Source organism: Polypterus senegalus, chromosome 3 (assembly GCF_016835505.1).
Source record: "Polypterus senegalus isolate Bchr_013 chromosome 3, ASM1683550v1, whole genome shotgun sequence".
In the NCBI taxonomy this organism is placed as follows: Eukaryota; Metazoa; Chordata; class Cladistia; order Polypteriformes; family Polypteridae; genus Polypterus; species Polypterus senegalus.
In genome coordinates this window covers 29695412-29718214 of record NC_053156.1, presented here as the reverse complement: position 1 = coordinate 29718214, position 22803 = coordinate 29695412, and the positions used below count along the sequence as shown (strand labels likewise).

General features: G+C 36.6%; 1 long non-coding RNA gene across 1 annotated transcript; it reads left to right on the top strand.

Annotated features, from left to right (window-relative positions):
* The first annotated feature begins 1994 nt into the window (after nt 1-1994).
* LOC120524973 lies at nt 1995-7274 on the top strand. The gene is made up of 5 exons (XR_005632875.1): nt 1995-2026; nt 4112-4185; nt 5231-5330; nt 6579-6640; nt 6851-7274. It is a non-coding gene; the product is annotated as an uncharacterized LOC120524973 (long non-coding RNA).
* The last annotated feature ends 15529 nt before the right edge of the window (nt 7275-22803 follow it).

Below are 22803 nucleotides of genomic sequence, written 5' to 3'. Positions count from 1 at the left end.
TAGTAATTTTCTCAAACTAAATAAAGAGAAACCTGAAATTTTAGTAATTGGCAATAATGGATTCAATGAGGTTATCAGAAATAAACTTGATGCACTAGGATTATAGGTTAAGACGGAAGTAAAAAAATTAGGGGTAACCGTTGACTGTAATCTGAATTTTAAATCGCATATTCATCAGACAACTAGGACAGCATTTTTTCACTTAAGAAACATAGCTAAAGTTAGACCTCTTATATCATTGAAAGATGCTGAGAAATTAATTCACGCTTTTGTTTTCAGTCGACTAGATTACTGTAATGCACTCCTCTCAGGACTACCCAAAAAAGACATAAATCATTTGCAACGAGTGCAGAATGCAGCTGCTAGAATCCTAACTGGGAAAAGAAAATCCGAACACATTTCTCCAGTTTTGATGTCACTACACTGGTTGCCTGTGTCATTCAGGATTGACTTTAAAATACTGCTTATGGTTTATAAAGCCTTAAATAATCTCGCTCCATCTTATATATCGGAATGCCTGACACGTTATATTCCAAATCGTAACCTTAGATCTTCAAATGAGTGTCTCCTTATAATTCCAAAAGCTAAACTTAAAAGAAGTGGTGAGGCGGCCTTCTGCTGTTATGCACCTAAAATCTGGAATAGCCTGCCAATAGGAATTCACCAGGCTAATACAGTGGAGCACTTTAAAACACTGCTGAAAACACATTACTTTAACATGGCCTTTTTATAACTTCACTTTAACTTAATACTGATACTCTGTATGTTCAATTCTTCATAATTACTATTCACAGTGGCTCCAAAATCCATACTGACCCCTACTCTCTCTTCTGTTTCTTTTTGGTTTCTTTGTGGTGGCGGCCTGCGCCACCACCACCTACTCAAAGCATCATGATGCACCAACATTGATGGACTGAAAGCCAGAAGTCTACGTGACCATCATCATCAGGTCCTTCCATGAAAACCCTAAATACAAAGAGGACTGTTTGACTTATGTTAGGTAGATTGCCCAGAGGGGACTGGGTGGTCTCTTGGTCTGGAACCCCTACAGATTTTATTTTTTCTCCAGCCTTTGGAGTTTTTTTGTTTTTTCTGTCCACCCTGGCCATCGGACCTTACTCTTATTCTATGTTAATTAATAATGACTTATGTTTATTTTTTATTGTGTCTTCTATTTTTCTATTCATTTTGTAAAGCACTTTGAGCTACATTTTTTTTATATGAATATGTGCTATATAAATAAATGATTGATTGATTGATTGATTGTTATTTATGCAGCCTGTTACGTATCTAAATAAATTATGACTCTTTCTGAAACCTTCATGTGGATGGTTCTTGTAGGAACTAAAAATGGTTTCCCTATTGCATTTGACACCTTTATATTTAAAAGTGTAGATAGGCTGGTAGGTGGGTATGCTTTTTCTCCTAGAAAAGAGTGTGTTGGTTTCTACATATACCCCAAAATAATACAATTTAAATACCTTAGAGTCCTGATCAAAAGTAATGATTAAGGGCATTGTTGTATTTGCCAACAGGTTGGTCAAGCAGTGGCACTTATACATGTATATGGTGGTGACAGAGCACGAGCTAAGTCCCTGGTCACAGCTGCCTTCTTACTTGCCAGTGTGCATTCCCATCTTCCACTATGGTCACACGCTTTAGGTAGTGGATGAAAGTATTTGATTAAGTGTACAGGATGGGGATAGATTCTTTTAGATTGAAAAGAGCTGGTTAAGATGATCAGAGTAACACTGAAAAAAATGATTTTGGTCCCTAGTAAATACAACATAATTAATTTTGGCAGATTTCATTAATGTAATGCGATTTTGATTCTAATAGACAATAATAGGTTGTTTCAAATCATTTCTGCTATGTTTTCATCAAACTTATTTAATATCATCTTAAAAAATTTAAGACATCTCAGGCATGCGTGTAGTCACTGCCGTAAAGTAACGTGTTTTGACCACGAAAAGCCCTGTACAACCATCTCAAACAAATTCGCCATTTTCGGTTTGCTGTGTCCCTGGTGAGTAATTCTTTGTATTACTTTATTTATTAGATTTTGCTTTATTGAGAATGCATATATCATGTAATACATTCGTAGTTGCACAAATGTTCTATTTCCTTAACAAATACTATAATTTCATTAATAAAAGTTTGATATACGGCATTGTATTTTCGCGTGTGTAACTCCAACCTAACGTTGCTCTAGCTTCAGTTACAAATAAACGGTGTTAACATGAGCTAACATTAGTCCGTGATAACTAAACATTTCATTGTAACACAATATGATTTAGTTTAATCGCTTATATATTAACAAGAGAAATATTATCAAATGTTGGCGGCCCCGACTTTGGCAGACGTATATGCATTGCTAGCAAACTGGTGCGGTTCTCCTCCGAGGTTCTTTCAATCATCACAACTCATGGATGTTGAGATATTACTAAGTCATTTTCACTATTAATCATGATTAAAAATCATACTCTTTCAAAATATGGCAAGATGTAGAAACTACAGTGAAAGTCAATGCATGGACCCTTTTGCTGCTTCGGAAAACTCCTCTCAGGACAGCATGTTCGCGGGTTGCACGAGTTGAGTCCTGCAGCCGTTGGAATGGACCGTGACGATACTTGACCAGAGTCAGAGCTGTAACTGCAGTCGCAGACATTACTTGTTAGCTCCACAGTTGTTTAGGTGAGCTCCATTAACACTGTTAAGGCGGGGACTACTGGAAATGTACAGCAAAGATGTGCTTTAAAATAAAACGTAATGTCAGCTGTTTATATACAAACAAGAACCTTAAAAAACGAGCATGAAAATCTTTTGGGTATCTATAAATGATAGGGTTAGTAAAGATTTGGAAAAATGTAGAAAACTATGTGGCCTTAATAGGTCTAATTCCCCATGATCATCATCCATCTCTTTATGCACCGGTCAAGGTAAATATAATGGATTAAATTTTAGTTACTTTAAACCCTTTACATACTTTAAATAAAGTAAAACAAAGCTGTTGTTCATACAATGTGTTTTATGTCATTCCAATAGCTGAAAATTATTAGTTTTTTTCATTTCAGGCACATTTTCTGATTCATGTTAACAGTTTAAACTATTTTTCTTTTTTTTTTTACTTGGATACAGTATAAACTGGCTGCATGGACATCAAACTGGAAATACTCATTCGATCTAAACGTTTTTGTTAGTTTATCTGTGACTTGCACATTTCCACCTATAGATGGCAGTAATGCGCCTTAACTGTGGTTGCCAATCGTGTTGAAAAGAAAATTTAAAAAGAAAAAACCGAAGGAGAAGATGATCTGGCGTTAACCACATTTATCCACATTGTTGAGCTTGTAACAGAAGAACGAGCAAAGTTAATTCTGGTAAACAGAAAAAAACATTACTTTGCATTCTGTTGAAGTTTACATTAGTCCAAGTGTACCTGCCCTTTGCTTTGATCATAATTTCAGCATTCATGCTTGATAGCATATGTCAGGTAGCGTGATTTGGTGGTTCAGCAGCGCAGTATACTGTACACCATTACCACCTGTGCACTTGTGTCAGTTTAGCTCATTTTTGGAGTGTCGGCTGAGTTTTGCCGTCATTAATAGACATACTTGTTTCTCTCCTTTGCCTTTCACTACGTATATGTTAGCCTGAGCCGTGCTCACTCCACACATGGAGCGGACACGGAGTGCAGTTGAGGTGAGGAGGGGTTTTGTCACTAAACGTTACAGCTGTTGTTAAAATGCATTTGCTCTGCTGAATGTTTTAAATACTGTTTGTCTCTCTGTTTAAATAGTAGAAAATGCCACTTTTGTGCTTCTTTGGATGTTCTTTCATTTGTGATCTTTTATGCACCCTCTTATGTGTTCAGTATTTATCGGCCTTAATGTTAGAAGGCCTAGACAATTCTATCTGGTAATAATAATTTACTGCATCGTTTTAACAATTACATGTGGAAGAAATGTATCAAAAATGTTAGGCAGCTGCCTCAAGTCAAAAAAAGGATTAAGTGTAATCAATTTTTGTTCAATGTTGGCTGTTCTTAATTACAATAGTAATTGACACACTTTGATGGATAATTTAAAAACTAACAAATGTTTTCTTTCAGCTTTAGTGAAGCAGCTGCTGATCTATTGTTCTTGCTGCAAAACCTGTTTTGAAGCTCCTGTCAAAGTCATTGTGGTAAATTCTATTTACAATATCATGAGGGCATTTGTGATAATTGGGCTGGGGAAAAAATATTGAACTAATTGATGCTGGTAAGTTGAACTTGACAATTGTCTACCAAGTACACAAAGTATACAAAGTAAACGTAACGTAAATGTAGCTGTGTTTACCCAAAATTACCAAAGTTCAGTGGCTCTAGTTTATAAATGGGATTCAGCAAAAGCTTGAAATGATTCCTCAGATCTTTGATTTTTTTAAAGCTTTAGTTAAAAATTCAAAGTAAAATAGCTCATACAAAACTGAGAAAACTGATATAGGAAAAATAAGTTATGTTTACAGCTTATAAATCTTGTTTCATTTCTTTAATTTTGCTTACAGTTGAACTCTTTCTAAATGGTCAGAAAACTGTATGCCTGTCCCATTTCTATGCTGTAAATGGGTCTTTCAGTCCCTGCTAGCACTGGGAACTGCTCAAAACACCAACAACTGACTCCATTAACACACTGTATCCTACTTAAAGCAAGAAAGTTCTATCTCTTACTAACTTTCATCCATCCATTATCCAACCCGCTATATCCTAACTACAGGGTCACGGGGGGTCTGCTGGATGCAATCCCTACCAACACAGGGTGCAAGGCAGAAAACAAACCCTGGGCAGGGCACACACACCAAGCACACACTAGGGACAATTTAGAATCGCCAATCCACCTAACCTGCATGTCTTTGGACTGTGGGAGGAAACCGGAGCACCTGAAGGAAACCCAAGCAGACACGGGGAGAACATGCAAACTCCACACAGGGTGGACCCGGGATGGGAACCTGGGTCTCCTAACTATGAGGCATCTTACTAACTTGCAGGGGGTAAAATGCTATATCATTGTCTATGAGCAGGAAAGAAAATTATATTCTATTCAAATTAAGCAAACACTGATATGAGTTTAACTCAAAGCTTTAACTTTCTAAGATTGGCTCTTACATTAAATTGAAAACTTAAGGTGTGGTCTACTCCGTAAACTACTCTACAGTTATCTATTGTATCTCATATCTCATGTTTCCTCAGTTATCCAAGAATGTGGCAATGTAAAAAATGTGACAACTCATATTCAAGAAGATCTAAAGGCATCTTGGAGAGAAGGCCTGCACTTTATCAGATGGAAAAGGTATTATTTTAGATGCAGATTACCTCAGACACATTGGACACATCACCCCATTCATTCACTCGCATAATTGTTTGCCTGGAGTGGAATGTCAGAAGCATGGCACTTTGTGTATGACCAGTTCAGTCCATGTGAGCAAATGTCTTAGATGATTGCCAGGACACACTCAAACGTTTGGCCTAACTGTTGATACATTTAGGAGAATTTATGTTTTTGTAGGAAATAATTTGGTTAAACTGTGCTGGTAATTCAGTTTTGAGTTTCTAGGTTTAAGTATTGCAACATTTTGCAAAAAAAAATGCAATATATAGCCTACAATTATAAATTTGTTTTATTGTCATGAAAAATGTTTTACTTCTACACAGCAAAATCCAAAGTGTTAATTTCACACCTACAGTGTTAATTTTAACTCTTCTTCAGAGTTTATATAGGTCCACACCAAATCGAGTTGAATGAATTATAGTCATTAACTCAATAAAAACAACATTTTTTTTTTTATTTAGGACGATTTAAAATAATTGGTAGGCTCAACATTCAGAAAATAGTTTGAATGGAGCTGAAAAATAATGGTTAAACTGAATAAATGATTTATGCTGCGTCAACGTCAAATATTTTGGGTGATTGATTACTTTAATTTTTTTAAGCTGATCCAATGTTTTATTTTTTTCAGTGTGGCTGTAGCCTCTTCTGTGCAGTTTTAACCTTACTTTAATATGCATTATCCATCCATCCATCCATTTTTTAACCCGCTGAATCCGAATACAGGGTCACGGGGGTCTGCTGGAGCCAATCCCAGCCAACACAGGGCACAAGGCAGGAACCAATCCTGGGCAGGGTGCCAACCCACCGCAGGACACACACAAACACACCCACACACCAAGCACACACTAGGGCCAATTTAGAATCGCCAATCCACCTAACCTGCATGTCTTTGGATTGTGGGAGGAAACCGGAGCGCCCAGAGGAAACCCACGCAGACACGGGGAGAACATGCAAACTCCACGCAGGGAGGACCCGGGAAGCGAACACGGGTCTCCTAACTGCGAGGCAGCAGCGCTACCACTGCGCCACCGTGTCGCCCTTAATATGCATTATACAGTATGTAATTTCTGTCTGGAAAGCTACATTTAGATAAAGAAACAAATATGTTTTATATTTAGTTAGAAACTTTACAGATTACTAACCAAGAGCTGGTGCTTGCTACCAGTCCATCCACTTGCCCTGGCACTGAAACCCACTTTTATCTTGTAGGTTGTACTAGTCCTCAATCTTGGAGTGAAACAGGACTCATTTCCTTCTCAAACAACAAACATGTAAGTTCATTGGTCTAAATTCTTGACTGTGAAGGGTGTATGTGATTTATACTTTTTCTCTTTAGGTATAGGCAGCAGCTGAAGGTGAGTAGTGGCTACAATAAACATAATTTGAAAGTCAAGTGGTCCATTTTAACAAAAACAACTTTATGAAATACCAAAGTTTAATGGCAAAAATGTAACATTTTCAAATTAAATTATAATATACAGGATGTCCAAGGAGATGACATCTTAACTAGCAGAGGACTACCATGGGTATCTATATCATGAAGGTGGAAGGTGGAGACACTGGAGTCGATGCAGATGTTGGAATTGTTATTGACAGCGCCATCATTCTGGACAATCTGAACACTGTAGCAAGAGCCTGTGCAATGATGTTAGGGATGATTTATGCACTAAAGTTAAAGTATCCCAAAGAGCTAAAATGCTACTATGAATCTGTGCAAAAACTACTAAAGCAAATTAATGCTAAAAGGCTGCCCCCTAAACTTTTTGGCCTGAACAACATGCTATGTGAAAATCTGTAGTGTCTGTGTTATGTAAAGCATTTTTGTAATACTCTTAAAGAGAGGATTTTGTTCTGTTGTACTTTATGAGATTCTTCAAATGCGCAGTTTCATATGTCAACATTCTGGCGAAGCAACATTTTTGTATACTTTTCATTTTCATTGACAATAAAGTTACTTAAAGCTTTGTTTCAAGTCGCTTCTGTTCTAAATTTGAATTTTTCAAAGTTTAACAACAGCTTAAATACATTAATAAATTCTATATTTTCATTTTATACACTAAGTTCAGTTTACTCAAAACTATTTATTAGTAATTATTAGCATTAAAACTCAGATTGAGTTCATTTTACTTAAAAAAATAAATAAATAAAATTCTGGAGACCATTTATGTAAAACATTTAAGTAAACTGAACGTGCATAACTAGTTGCAGCAACACAAAATTTTAGTAAAATCTACTCAAAATAAATGAGCTGATAGTACTAAAACACAATTAATAAATTTAATGTAATTATATAGAAGTGAATTTACCTTAAAAAAAATGTATTAATTTCAAAAAAACATTTTTTCAGTGTACTTAATTTGAGTGCCCAATAGGCAGAAAATGAGTGGAAACCAGAAGCTCTGGGAGAACCCCATTTTCACTATAACATTTATTAGAAATTATTTAAAGTTAATGACCATTGAGACAATTAAATATGATGTTTGTTGCTGTTATTGTTAAATTCAAAGGGATCTGTATTTATTGTAATAATTTTAAACAATGATGAATCTAACATAACACTGCTTTCTTAAATCCACTTAATCCAATTCATAGTAAAGGTTTTGAAAGTAAAAGTAATTCAGAAATACTAAGAAGAAGCCAAGAAAAAACACTAAACTGGGTTCTAGCTCACCAAGGTGCACAATGAAGAATATCTATATAATAAAAGCCCAGCGCCGTGTCCGTGTCCGCGTTCCTTTTGGCTCTATAGCCGCCCCGTAGAAAAGCCCCAGTCCGTCCCCTCTCAGAATTCCTGCTTACCCCCCTCCGTTCTTTCCCCTTTGCTTTTATTTTTCCTGCTCCCAAAAATCTTTTCAGAACAAAAGTAAAGAAATAGACAGAGCTTCACATTAATGTCTTCTCCCCTCTGCCTATTAAATAATCAATAAAATGAAATAAAAAAATCACGAAAGAAACAGAAACCACAACCTACCCTTACAGCGTTCACCGCGCTTCTGGCGTTACAGCCAAACACGTGGTGTATGCAGGTTATGAGGTGTGACGCTAATTAATGCCCGTACTACAACACATTATATTGTTCATATACTATTAACTATTTAGAGGGATCAACTCTTTTGGGGAAGTTCATAACAAAAAAAAAAATTTAATCATAAATAACATGTGCACTTGAGTATTTCGAGCCCCGTGTCTGAGTCGGATGGTTCCCCTGGTCACCAATTCGTGTGTTTCACGGTGCCCACTATGCCTTTCCGTCTTCAGCTACCGATGTGCATTTGTACGGAGGAGAACTTACGGAACAATGCCGAAACGAAATGCAACTAAATCTGCTGCTGCGAGAGAGGACACATTACAGCGTGATCACGAAGCAAAGAGACAAAGGCGTGACAGTCGCTCGCAAGAAACGGACACTCAGCATTCACACAGATTAGCTCAACGCCACGTCTCTGCCACACAACGAAAGGCAACTGAAACCCCTACAGAGAGAGAAGACAGATTACGCCGTGATCGAGTCCTTCAACTGTGGTCATCCAACACGCAGCGTAGTGCACGCCAAGTTGCTAGTTATAAACAATATTTTCCATCTGTTCATTTTCAATTTTGGCCCAATTTAGAATAGAGCCAAATCTTGGAAGTAATTAGTTCTAAACTCCAATAAATAAAGGTGCCAGAGTGGTTGTTCAGCGCAATGCCTTAGGGGAACCAAAAGACCCATCCACATGAATGTTCCAGAAAGAACTTTTCATTTAGATTCATAACACAATCTATACAGTAAATAGCCATGAATTGATAGTCAGCTATATCCTAACAGAGGGTTACAGGGGTCTGCTGGAGCCAATCCCAGCCAACACAGGGCGCAAGGCAGGAACAAATCTCGGGCAGGGCCACACACACACACCAAGCACACACTAGGGACAATTTAAAATCGCCAATGCACCTAACCTGCATGTCTGTGGACTGTGGGAGGAAACCCACGCAGACACAGGGAGAACATGCAAACTCCACGCAGGGAGGACCTGGGAAGGGAACCCAGGTCTCCTTACTGCAAGGCAGCAGCGCTACCCACTGTACCACCATGCCACCCTGAATTGATAGTAACAGATATATTAAATATCAATGGATCATGGTTTTAAAAGGACCCTCTATGCACACAATAACACAGGCCAATTACTCTTAATCTGTTGATTTCCTGCTAGATATCATACCATACATTAATATTGTATTTATTTATTTATTTATTCATTTATTTTTGACAGATTAGGAAATTTTTCAAAGCACAAAGAACTCTTTCCAGAATGTAATGGTATTTATTTGTTTATTTTTTAAACATATTGCCAACCTGTTTCAGTTTGTAATCTTCTGATATATTGAATCACAGATCAACTGGACAATCAAGTCAAGTGCAAGCAAGTGCCACTTGTTATAACACAAAAATCAATTTAAATTGCAGTCAACTTATAAATGAATAAATAATAAATTATAAATAAATAATTGTGAAAAATACTAACCGATAGAGATCAAACCATATCCTTTGTCTTTTTACAATGGTTTGTCACCGTCCACCAGAAGTTCTTAAACACATTTGTTCCCACATTTGCGCCGTGAACAGAAGTTGGATTCACGTTTGAAGAAAAACACACTATGACCTCATGTAGTCTCCAGTTAGTGCCCCAGATGCAATGGGAGAGGATCATGATACCTACAAAATGTCACTTTCTGGCAGTAATTATTGCTATTGTTGTGCTCTTACTGTTATCCATTAAAATACAGTGTGTTTCTTATTATTTAGTTAGAAATAAGTCACCATTATTGTTTTCTTTAGTCCTTGTCTGTGCCATTGGCTTCAATGTTTTTCCATGAACATTGTTGCCACATAAATGTGTACAGGCATTGAGAGCTGAAGTCATGGAATAGACCTTATGTAAGCGACAGCTATGTATTGGCAGCTCATATTAGATATATGAAACTAGGTAGAATTCGGTAAGAGGTGTGTCTACATTTTAAATAATATAAGAGTAAGAGTAAGAAAGATAGAGAGATAGAGATGAGAAGTACAATCACTGAGCTAGTCATTTACATGCAAGCTACACTTAGCCACCAGGCAAACAAACTGACATTGGGCCAGTTTAGGCTCTGTGTGAGCAAAAATATTGGTTTAATGCGAGCAGCCAACAATGGCACAGTCGGGATTTGTACATCAGAGCAACATTTTCCCCAAAACTAAATGTGGGCAGAAAGGCAGGGGACATGCATTTGGGCATGAGCCTGAAAAACTCTTTGCTAAAGTGCCCTTTGTAGCAGTCCCCACATTAACCAGTACAGTATATGTTTTATATTTTCCTAAGCCCACAATGCCCATAGTCTGCCCACAAGGGGCCACTGTGTGCATGTTTGCCTGGATTGTCCTGTCTGCTTAGCGAAGCACATATTTCAAAGTAGCAATGGCAATAGTACAGTTCTGCATTAACCTGAGACAGTTTATTGATTGTCAGCATGAAATTGCTAGGATCAGATCTTTCTGCCTTGAAACTATTTGTGGCTTCTGAAATGCTAGCGACAAGAACAGCATGTCCAGTTTCTTTTCTAGATACAGTCTGTACCAGCACATCTAAGGGCGATGCAGTTCATGCAGACATTTCTGTTGGCGTGTTGCATAATAAGGGAAAGAGATTGCATGATAGTCTGAAAACTTCCAACTAGAAGCAGAATGGGAATGTAAATCATACTGAAAGGCATACAAAAAAATGAATCAAAACTGAAATAAAAATATTTTTGCCCTTACGTTTTATTAATACGAAAAGCACAATCATCATTTAATAAACAAGTTTGCAGCATAATCAGCAAATGTACATGTCTGCCTCCCCCCTCAAATGTTTTAGAACTAATAAAAGAAGAAAACAAGAGAAAGAGAGAGAGAGAGATGGACCAGCCACTTGCAACAGCCCTATAAGCTGTCTTTAACTAAAAAGTCAAACTTAACACCAAACTCTCCAATCGTCACACCAGTTCCACTTCCATAGATACTGTACACCCTTAAAGAAAAAACGAATCATGTACTTTTTATTTGATAATGCAGCATCACAAAGTGCTTTCTAAAGTCAGCTAAAGTAAGAAGAAGCAGTTCAAAATCATTCAATATAAGATTCACAATGGCAAATGTTAAAGTCAATTTGAACTAATAATACATGAAAATAGATTATCAATGATTTTAACAATACAGAGGAGTCAACATTAGTATAGTAAGTTCAGAACAATTAAATAGAGATCAAAGTTACAATTAAAAAATACAAGACAAAAAAGTTTAAATACATTATACTACTTTTAAAACAAACATAATATAGTTCAGATTTATCGTCCAGAGGTAGTTAAACTCCTTCTGAGGAGACATAGAAATGTGGACCAATGTGAATGTCCAGTTTCACAAGATACTAAAAAATTAATACAACTATATCCTGTGTAACCTGTATTTGACAAAATGAGTTTTTAAACCAATGGTGAAAATGGACATAAAAAAGATAAAAAAAAAATAATCTTAAGACTATCTTAACTAAATGGAATATATTTGTTATAGAAAAGCACAATTTTGGGACATTCCTTTTGTCATGGATGTGAATCAGTGGATCACCCTCATCTCATCTGGCTCATCTGAGGTACATAATACCACCCTGGGATGAGAGGGGGTCCTGGTGCTAATCATGTCCTTTTCCATTTCCTTCAAAGTGCAGAGAACATGCTCAGAGAGGGCAGCTGACTCCGCTCCTTTCAGAATCCCACATATAAATAACAGGGTCACAAGAAGAAGGCATCCCTCTAAGAGGAGAGCACATTGCAGGATAGAGTTCCAAGTTCAGAACCTTCAAAAGGAATGGATTCACTGAGGCCTAATCAGCTGTCTAGTTTGTCTCCTTTGATTTCTATTCAGCGCCATAGACCACTTGTTTTCAGTTTGTTTTGACTAAACGGGGACGACCGAGTTGTAGTCCCAACATTTATCGTTTGGATCTGTTGCTCCTCACTCTACCACATTGTTTCCCAACCTTGGTCCGGGGGGCACACTGCAGCTGTAGGTTTTTGTTCCAACCAGCTTTTGTTTTTAATAGGAATCCTGGGCTAATTAAGTGATGTGTTATTTCCCAAGTTCTGTCTTTTGGGAACAATATAGAAATTAAAAGAATGCAAACATATCTTATCTTCAAAAGAGCGCAGTCAGGAGCAGAGAATGTCAGAGAGAGCGCTTGCTAAGAAAAGCAAACAATCAATACGTACTTTTAAGTATACAGAAGCACCGCGATAAAGCGGCATTTTGTAGAGGAGCCTCCGTGTCCTCTGTGCAAACAGCCTCTGTGCAAACAGCCCCTCTGCTCACACCCCCTCCGTCAGGCAGAGAGAGTGAGAAAGATAGAGAGAAGCAAACAAGCACGGCGCGGGAAGCATATCTTATAGCATTGAGGAGTTTTAGTTAATATGTAATACGTGCTCTGATTGGGTAGCTTCTAAGCCATCCGCCAATAGCGTCCCTTGTATGAAATCAACTGGGCAATCAAACTGAGGAAGCATGTAACCTAAATTAAAAGACCCATTGTCCGCAGAAAGCGGCAAACCAGCGAAAAATCCATGATATATATTTAGATATATGCTTACATTTAAAATCCGCGATAGAGTGAAGCCGCGAAAGTCGAAGCGCGATATAGCGAGGGATTACTGTATATATATATATTAAAATGTACCAAGCAGTTATATGGGAATAATGTATTTTTTTCTTTTTAACAATATTTTCATCTTGATTTTCATTCTACTTTTCTAGGTGTTCTAATTGTTTAATTAATCCATTATTTACTAATTAGTGAGTTTGATGCTAAAGTAGTTGCAGCCTTTGCTTATTTAGTGTTGTTTGCCTGGGTGTCTGCTCTGCTCATTTTTAATCGTAATTAATAAGATACAATGAAGGGGAAAAACTGCACAGAGAGGGCAAAATGTAATGAAATCAACAAAAGAGAGTTAAGCATTTAAATCTATAACAAAGCCGAAATATTTCTGAATGTCTTATAAATGTAAAATCATGCTGCTATGCTTTTCAGAATGTAGATTAAAAGAAAAATAATACCAGCTAATTAAATCAGATCAGTGCTATCAGGTGTTGTCACTGATTAGGAATCTGGTTGGAACAAAAACCTGCAGCCACAGTGTGCTCCCCAGGACTGAGGTTGGGAAACACTGGTCTAACACACTGTATTAACTGACAATTTAAAAATGAGTAGAGACAATGAAATCCATGCATCCACTTTCAAAGTTCAGTGTTACAGATCAAGGTCGGGAGTGGAGTTTATTGAAGAGACAGAAGGCTCAAGGTAATCATACTGATAAACCGGATAGTGAGTTAAAAAATTGATAGACAGGTTTACTCAGCTCTCTTAATCCATTTAAATCTCATTTAATTATCTGAATTTAAGAACATGTAAATCAGTTTTACTAATCTAGATATATAATGCAAGGTGATTCACTGACTGATTAACTGACTGGCTGAAAGATTGACTGATTCACTCACGCATTTAGCTAAAAAGATTAAATTTGTCAGGATGGTACAACTAGGGCAGCAGGTATCTACTAAAAGGGAATATTTTGCTAAATTAATATTTAGAAGTACTACCCCCCACAAAAGAAAAACTAAATAAATTAAAATCTCAAAATTGCTTTCACTGATTTGATTGAAATTTGATGACATTATAAATAAAAGAAATTAGCCGACCAATTTCTTTTTAAATTTGATGACTTTTGTCAGTAAAAACAATGTAGTGGGTGGGCTGTTCTTAGGTACTGTGTCATTGAGAAGTGATGTCACAAAGAATGGGGCTTTGGGGTTCATGCAACTGAATGCCACCAGAGGAAAAATGCCATTGACCAAGCTGTGGCTGTAATTGTGCAGAGAACTAGAATAACATGTACAGAATTAACAACATGGGGTGACATGCTGCAAAAAATGCTGTAAAATGAGCTGTGAAGTGAACAACATGATAAGTGTTGCTTTGCCAGTTCAGTTAAATAGCCACCCATGCCGCCCCACTGTACATAGCTCACTATATTATTTCTGTCACCTATTCTTTTCTGTACAATTTTTAAAATGTTTAGTTCATTGCTTGGGTCAAGTAGATGTGCAGCCTGTAAAAGTCTTTGCTGTTTGTAATAATTTAAAGTGATAGGGGGCTTCACCCCCAGGTGGCGCTACACACTAGCCACTTTGCAGCTCTGCCGCTCACTTATGGGAAGTGGATGTACAATTATAAAGAAGTTGTTATTTCCATGGGAATTAATAGTACTAACTATTTCACATTGCAGCAAGTAATTCAACCATAGTAACAAATAGTAAAATGTAATAAATTGAAAGAAAATTATGTTTCATGTTGTGTTAGAGGTATTCATTGTGTCCTATGTTCTTGTTCTGTTTGGCTTTGAAAGTAGTAGTAGTTATTAAACTTACATTTTTACTGTAAAACTTCAGTAAAAACAATATTTGGAATTAACTTTTTGTCAATATTGCATTGAATTTTGATTCCGTGTTTGGACTTACATCGTGACAACGCAACGTATAATTGCCCGTGAGTGAATATCATTTCTTTCTCTCTAATAAATAAACCGACTTTTTCAAGTACTTGTCCCTGTGATTTGTTAATTGATATAACAAAAGCTATTCTAACAGAAAACTGTAAACTCTTTAATACGAATGGAATATCAAGATCTCCTCTAATGTTATCTGCTGAAGATGTACTATGTTGCCTTTCTTGTCACCTGTTAAAATTTTACATGTTAGAATCGTTACACCCATTTTGAATACAACTAATCATGTCCTATTGCATAGTCCATCACTCATACATAAATTACACAATAACATTATGATACATCCTTCTTTGAACAGCAATTCGGCCAGTGGAAGACCGGACAGTGTTAAAGGTTGCAGATATTCCATGGGATATTGTAAGTTAATGTTTTCATCTTCCACACCATCACCACCAACTGTTTCAGCATAGTCTATTGGTACACATTTAACCAATCTGCTGTGTGTGGTCGCTGAAGTTGAATACAACGGGAGACAAACACCAATTTAAAGTAAAAAGCAATTTCTTTATTCATGGTGAGTCAAAGAGCCGCCTCCACCTGCCAGCTCAATTTGCCACAGGCAGCAAGCCCTTCACTAACAGTCAGATCAGACAGCCTGCTAGCAGGAAGGAGAGACTTTCTTTTAAAATTCAAGTTTGTTGACAAGACTTAAAAAAAAAAAAAAGGGGAAACGTAGCAGTTCATCTTGAAGTTATACATAAATCATAATAGCTTACAACTCCCTGAATTGGAATGTGTACAGATAAAGAGATTATCGGGGCACTCACAGTTTTAAGAAATATGCTCAAATAATTTTAAGCAAGAATTCAGAAACTGTCACACTGAGTTATAATATTACAGGGTGTTCTGTTAGTAACAAGAGGTCAGCATTTTCCCATAAAAGAATGCAAGTCAGTCCCTTATGCTGTGCACAAGCTTAATTCTATTCTACCTAAATGAAGAACAAGTTATATAGAAATAATGAATCATATAGCTCTCTGCAGCATGATTAATACAAAAGACAGTACTTGGTATTGTGAAGTAACTAGTTTTAATCATTACAGTTAATAATGTTTTTTCCTTTCTCACGTGTAATAGATCAACAATTTTCGCATTCATTTGTTTGACTTCATCACTTCTCGGTGCTAGGATTGCCTGTGTTCTCATCTCTTCGGTTGATAACCCTGCGGGATGAAATTCTTCAAAAATATTTGGACATAATATCTCTTCTTTTATTGGGAACTTAAAGTGAGGAAAACATAAAAATTTATAAGAGCTGAGAGCGCAGGAACTGTGTCTGACAAAAGCATTTACACGAATGAGAGGTGAGAGGACCAAGGGCGTGGGCCGTTAACCAAAACTGCTTGAGAGGAGGGTAGGACCCCCTCCACCAACTTGAAAAAATCTCTTGGCAATAGTCTCGTCTCAAGATTTCTTTTTATAATTGAGACAAAACATAATTCAGTGTTAGAATTTTCTTATCTGGCTATGGCTTTTAGAGTAAAGCTGTAACAGAGCTGCCTGTATTGTGCTTTCAATAGCATGGGTAGACAAGTTAAGAAGGGCAAGTGTTCTGCACAACAAAATAAAATTAGTCCTTAGAAAAGTTTCTAAATTGCTTTGATTGATTAGATATGAATGTGGTGATGCTGAAAAAAAACCTTCAATAACAATGCTGTAATGCTAATATACCATATCCTTTTGTTGGTTCATTGCTGAAAACTAATCTTGGAAATAAATGGGGCTGACAGCAAATGAAGAGGAGAAGTTATTCATAATAGCAAAAAGAGACTGGGTGATGTACTATGATGTACTATAGTGATTTACTGTATAAGCTGTGAAGTGGACGAAGAAAGATGTGCTTAGCAACCAACTGCGTAGGAGCAGCACCTTGGTGCAGTGGTAGTGCTGCTGCCTCGCAGTAAGGAGACCTGGGTTCACTTCCCGGGTCCTCCCTGCGTGGAGTTTGCATGTTCTCCCCGTGTCTGTGTGGGTTTCCTCCCACAGTCCAAAGACATGCAGGTTAGGTGCATTGGCGATCCTAAATTGTCCTTGGTGTGTGTATGTGAGTACTCTGTGGTGGGCTGGTGCCCTGCCCAGGGTCTGTTCCTGCCTTGCGCCCTGTGCTGGCTTGGATTGGCTCCAGCAGACCCCCGTGACCCTGTAGTAGGATATAGCGGGTTGGAAAATGACTGACCAACTGTGTGCTAGTCACTAAGCCTATAACAGACTCTAGATATTGCTAGAAGAAAAAGGTTAACCACTAGTGAAGCTCAGTTAACAGGTCCCCCACGACATCAAGAGACAGGGACTGAGCACAGTACATACAATAGTTCACAATGTTAATTCTTTTGACGTGTTCTTTTCCTTGCAGTTCTTATTTCTTTCCAGTTTTAAACCTGACTCCTTTGGAAAAAGTTCTTTTCTTAGTTGTCTATATTTAGGACATGAGACTTCTTCCCTGTAACTATGAAAACATCACTACAGTACATTAACAGTGAATAGAAACAAACACAGTGCCATCATTTACCCCTTTAGGCCTTCTGGTTACTAGCACTTTTCACAATTCAACCCAAACTCACTCAAACATGCATTCCCATCTCTGGACTTTGAAGAGGAGACCCACAACTCCTGCCCTTTCAAACTGTTTTATTCCTACTTTTGTGTTGTTTCATTTGAAGAAGTAAGGAAAACATGGGTCACCTAAATGAACAGACTATAATCAACAAGCAGTTTGTAAAAAGTTAAAAAAAAAAGCTTAATTCATTGTTAGAAATGTATTGTCTTGTATGGTAAAGAAAATGAGAACGCTGAACATACAACTGATTAAAAGAACAACATAAAAAATAAAAATCATAAACTAATTTCAATAATTTTTGATTTGATATACTTTGCTAATTCCTGAGGGGAAAGTTTCTTTTCACATGACCTTTGGAAGTAAGAGCACAGGTCAGCCATTGTACAGCTCCCCGGGCACAATTTTCATGTTAAGGGCCTTTCTCAAGGTACCAGCTGCACAGTACCACAGAAGAAAAAGTTCCACAGTGTTATTAAGGTCACCCAGTGGATAGTCGGCTGGCCTCTCCCCTCACTAGAAGAACTACATAGTTCTTGTTGCCTCAATTCTTCAGGACCCATCACACCCAGGACATGCATTGTTTGAGGCAGACATTTCTGATCCATAAAGACTAAGACAAATAGACTGAGAAACAGTTTCTCTCCTTCAGCCATCACCATGATGAATGCTGCTAAGTGGTCAATCTGACCGAGTGCACCTTCACGTTTACAATACAATACACTCTCATGTTTACAATACAGCTCTAAGTTAACATTGGATAAGGGACAAGTTCAATATAATGTATGTATGAGTGGAAAACATTGTTCTGCTGTTATGGGATATTTTGGTTATTTTTATTATTTTTTTTGCATTGGAAAATTGCACCTAAAATTTCATTTTACAATGTCTAATTGCTACAATGACAATAAAGATTTTGATTTGATTTGATTTGGCAATAATGGGATTTGAACCAGTGTGGATCCTCACAGAGCCACCACTCCAGCCTAAGAATATGTTCTCAAAATTCACAAAATATACTCACTCCATCCATCCATTATCTAACCCGCTGTATCCTAACTACAGGGTCAAGGGGGTTTGCTGGAGCCAATCCCAGCCAACACAGGGCGCAAGGCAGGAAACAAACCCCAGGCAGGGTGCCAGCCCACCGCACGGCACACACACACACACACACACATACACACACGGGACAATTTAGAATCACCAATGCACCTAACCTGTATGTCTTTGGAGTGTGGGAGGAAACAGGAAAGCAATAACTGGGAGGCAGCAGTGCTACCCATTGCGCCACCGTGCCACCCTATCTAATGACTAACCATTTCAATTTAAAATAATACAGTTTCTAGTAAAATTGTGTTTTGCAATGAACGTTAACAAAAGCTAAAGCCAGTCAATATGAAACGGGAGGAATATTTTACTCATGGGAAATTGTATGTAGCATGTTTTTATGTGTAAACAGCTCCAGTGACTTAATAATCTTGGCCCTTAGTACAAAAATACAAATACTATATACAGATTCAGTTAGCTAATTACATAGTATCTCTGATACATCCAGTTAATCAACATTATGACCGAGGCCCACTACCTTAAATTTTTTTCCAGGAGAAGCAGAGTAACCAAGCAAGTTTATTTTTAAACTGAGCCAAGTTGTTTAATTAGCAGTTTATGTTTATATCATGCATAACTTAGTTTACTAAGATTTACATAGCCTAATAGCTGATTCAGCATTTGAGTACATTTTTATCCAGTGCAGCTATTGTTTTCATATTCTGTTTATCTGCTATCAGTGTGAATTTAAAGCCAACTGTGGACATGTAAGATGTTTGTATCTCACACTACAGACGCTGTCCATCTGGTTCTTCTTGGCAATCTGTCACATGAAATAAGCTTCATTTTCAAAAAACTAATAAATAAATAAAAAATAAAAGTAAAAAAACTATGGGCCGCTGTGTTTCTTGAGAAAGTTGTTTAATTTTGGCAAATGTTGAGTTTACCATTAGCACACTGAAGGAATGACTGCTGTAATTGTTCTTTGCAGTTATGTGCGAGTACAAAAATTAAAAATCAGTAATTTCAAGTAGAAATAGCCATTAGAAACACTAGTAATGTTGTGACTGTATTCTTGAGTTAATTGGTATCATGATATATATATATTAAAAATATATATACATATATATAAATTTCTATCAAAGACATAAAAACGTCCGAGTGTGTCCAGGTTTTTGATAAGTAGTGTATATGAAGATGGATCTATTATAAATATACAAAGTGTTACATATGTGTGTCCGCACTCTCCGGGCTTATCTGAGGTATGTAATACATCTCAAGTCGAGAGGAGGAGCAGTCAGTAACTATGTTTTCTTCTGCTCCTTCCACAGTACTGAGAAGACACCTAGTGAGGACATTTAACTCCACCCCTTCTGGTTTTACAGCTAATAGAACACATTGAAGGACAGAGCTCCTATCTAAGAGACTAAAGCAGACATCCCAAGCCTAAGCAACAGCTTTTCCTGGTTTCTGGAATCATTTTGTGTTTCTTTCTTGCACCAATAGAGTGCGTGTTATGTTTGTTATTTTCTTTTGATTAAATGGGGATGACCAAGTTGGTGCCCCAACATTTCCACTTGTGGATTTGCAGTACTTCATTCAACCACAAGAGATACACTGTAAATGCAGATTAATGACATACAGTACTTAACAAACAGGAGGGATTAATTTAAACTCCCACTTAAACAATTGTTCAGAAGCAAGTCATAATAACAAACAACAATGCAGGATAGAGAGAGATGGAAAAAGTCCTGATTTCCTAAGGTAAATTTGTAACATATTCAGTTGAAATTACATAAACATAAAAAGAACAATAATGAGAAATTCAAAATATGTTACTATGTTTGTAGATGATAACATAAAATAAATAAATGAACATTACAAAACATACAAAATCAACAGATGTAAAGACTAAACAGTGTGAATATCTTATTTTTAACACAATGTGAGACAATGCTTTTCCTGTTATAAGGAACAGTTCTATAGTAATAAGCAATTTTAAAATTTTGATATCACTTACGTAGTACTGATAATTATTTTTTATAAGTTCTTTGTTATTTAAACAAATATTTCTGCTGCTAAACTGGCTGATCCAGTTCTTTTTAACCCCTTTACTAAATGTACAAAGTCATCCAAGCTTCCTCATAGCCAGTGAACTCTAGCTAAAGACAGAAGGCGGCTGCTAGAACAGGAAAGCTGAATACATGGCATCCAAATGTAAACAGACTGACTTAGAAACTATTTGTAATCTTATAATACTGACGGTTCTTCACAGATGGCCTGTAATGACATTACAGAAACTAGTTCTTGTGACAATGAAGCATACTTCACTGAGGATTTTGAACAAATAATAATATTTGATGGAACTGAATGTACGGGGTGTAACCAGAACTTTAGGTATCTTTCCAAACTGCTATTTCCTGATTTACAGGGCACAAGCCAAATGTAGATAAATACTGTAGATAGATACTTTATTAATCACAAGGGGAAATTCACATACTCCAGCAGCATACTGATAAAAAAAATATTAAAAAATATTTAATTAAATTAAAGAGTGATAAAAATGCAGGTAAAACAGACAATAACTTTGTATAATGTTAACGTTTAACCGGGTGGAATTGAAGAGTCGCATAGTGTGGTGGTTTGATATATACAGTAGTATATCATCTGCATACAGTAATATTTTCTGTTAAAGTCCTCTTTATTTCAGATACATTTCAAAAGTGAACAGGTAATGGCTCAATGGCTGTTGTAAATAATAGTGGTGACAGGGGGCATCTTGTCTAGTACCATGTTCTAGTTTGAAGTAGTCTGAAATAATGTTGTTAATATAAACTGAAGCTTCTGGACTGGTATACAGTAGTCAGATCCATGCACATATGTTTGGGCCAATCCCAAATTTATGCAATGTGGTGAATATGTAGTCCTGTTCAACCATATCAGATGCTTTTTATGCATCCAAAGATAATAAGATCTCTGAAGTGTTAGATTTTATGGGTGAATGTATTACATTTAACAGGCAATGGAAGATAAGTGTCTATCTTTAATAAATCTGGTTTGGTCTTGTGATATTACTGAAGGGAGCACTTTCTCAATTCTTCTAACTAGAACTTTGGAGGGTATCGTAACATCATTATTCAGAACTGAGATTGGTCTGTACATTGTACTAAGTCCTTATTTTTCTTAGGGAAGACAGTAATTAATGCTTGGAGAAACGTTTAAGTAGAATTTTATTGTATCTGACTTATATAAATGTTGCTAATTAAAGGGGAGCTAACTTAATTGAATTTTGTTTTAGAAATTTCAGAAGAGAATCCATATAGGCCTGCTGCTTTCCCACTCTAAAGTGAGTTTATAGCATCTAGTAATTCTAATAGTGTCAGAGGTTTATCCGATTCCTCTGCACTGAGAATATCTAGCTGTGGTATCCGTAATGTATATAAAAAAAAAACGCATTCGATTGTGTCTTGTATTGTTTAGAGTCAAATATAAGGACTTATAATGGTCTCTAAATATGTGCATTATATTTTTATGGTCAATGATTTTATCTCTGTATTTTTTGGTGTTTACTGATAATGCATTGTGAACTTCCTGCTTGTGGATTTGTTGACCAAAGATCTTTATCTAAGATCTAAGAGTTGTTCCATTTCTTGTGTTGTCAAGAGGTTGAGTTCTGATTGCAAAGCCTATCTTTTCCTATTGTTGTGGCGAAAAATTCATCATCAAATGGCTTTTTACCTATAAATAAAGGCTATTAGGACTTGAGATATACAGACAGAGTTTTAAAGCTTTATTGCAATAAAACAACATAAAAAAACAACAAGGACTCAACCCAATACGGCAAAATTGAGCTGAGCCCCGAACATTACAGCAATCGAAGTTTTTATAACAATTTCTTATCATTTTGACCTCATTCGATTAGCTCATTCTGCACCTGGCTATACTGTCTATTGTTCACTTCAGTTTCTGTTTTGCTTATTCTTGATTGGTTCTTCAGCTGGGCAGATGTTCTTTATTCCATATTTGGTCTTTCATGGTATCACTTCCTTCTCTAAGCCTTTCAAGTTATGTCATAATGGTAGCCTAAAGCTAAGCTTTAATTAAAAAGATATATTGTATATGCTTTTATTTAATCATTACTTGGCATGCTTGATTTGTCTTGATTTCTACACTAAAGTTAATTTCTAATATATTCTTCTAATATTTTTGCTAATGCCTAAATAT